The following is a 1,066-nucleotide window of genomic DNA, read 5'->3' on the forward strand; positions in this document are numbered from 1 at the left end:
GTTACGGTTTAATTTCTATGATTTTTAGAAGTTAGCACTATTTTCTGGAATTTTCTGAATAAAAATAAATCCAGAAAATGCATTACTACGTCACCACTACATCACTGTGACGTCAACAGGGTCAACAGGGCCGGTCCAAGTCAAACCTGACCAGTGGGGTCCATTGGTCAGTGACTCAGGGCTAGTTAGAGTCTGTGACATGTGGGCCAGGTCAAAGTCCACGTCAGCTTGGTCAAAGCTGACGCGTGGGCCCATTGATTTAAATAACTAATCAAATTATTTTTGTTAAGCAGTAAACTAACAAGTGGGTCCCACAGTCAGCGTATAGTGTTAGACTAATAGGGTTAGTTAGCTCCTAATCTAATGACTGCCACGTGGGCTAACCGGCGATTAGCCGCCGGTGCTAAGCAGGACGTGGCGGCGCTCCTCGTCCGGCCATCTCCAGCGACGAGAGCTCGCATGGCTGGGCTCTACGGATGCAGCGCGTCAAGGCGCATCGGTTGGTGGTCGTGGGTGGTGTCGGGGTGGACTACAGCAGCGAAGGAAAGGACGACAGCGACGGCCGGAGCTTGGCTAAGCGTGGGCATGGTGCTGCAGCTCGTAGGCGAGTGAACGGAGGTGCTAGGCAGCACCTAAAGGGCATCAGGAGCACGTCGGAGCTACTACGCGAGGCGGAGGTGCTCGGGGGCACGGAGCTCGCTGGCCATGGCGGACGGCGGCTTCGAGTGCTCGCAGGGCAGCGGCTACGGGGCGCGCGCGAGAGAGAGAGGTGAGGGGAAATGACGGCAAGCACACAGCGGTCCTGAAGGAAAGCACGAGAGGCTCGGGGAGGTCCTGGCGGCGCCGAATTCGACAACGGCGTCTGGTGGCAGAGGCGGTGAGGAAGATGACTATGGCGACGCTGGAGGGCCTCTGGCCTTGCTTGGTTCGAGGAGGAGGTGCAGCGCGATACGCACGATCTCGGGAGCATGGTGGCGCGTCGTTTCATCATCGGTGGCCACGCGGGCGAGGCACGGCGGCCGGCGAAAGCTCTCGTTGATGCTCAAAGGAGGGGCTAGAGGCGAGG

The sequence above is a fragment of the Triticum aestivum genome, chromosome 5B (genome assembly GCF_018294505.1).
Source record: "Triticum aestivum cultivar Chinese Spring chromosome 5B, IWGSC CS RefSeq v2.1, whole genome shotgun sequence".
NCBI lineage: Eukaryota > Viridiplantae > Streptophyta > Magnoliopsida > Poales > Poaceae > Triticum > Triticum aestivum.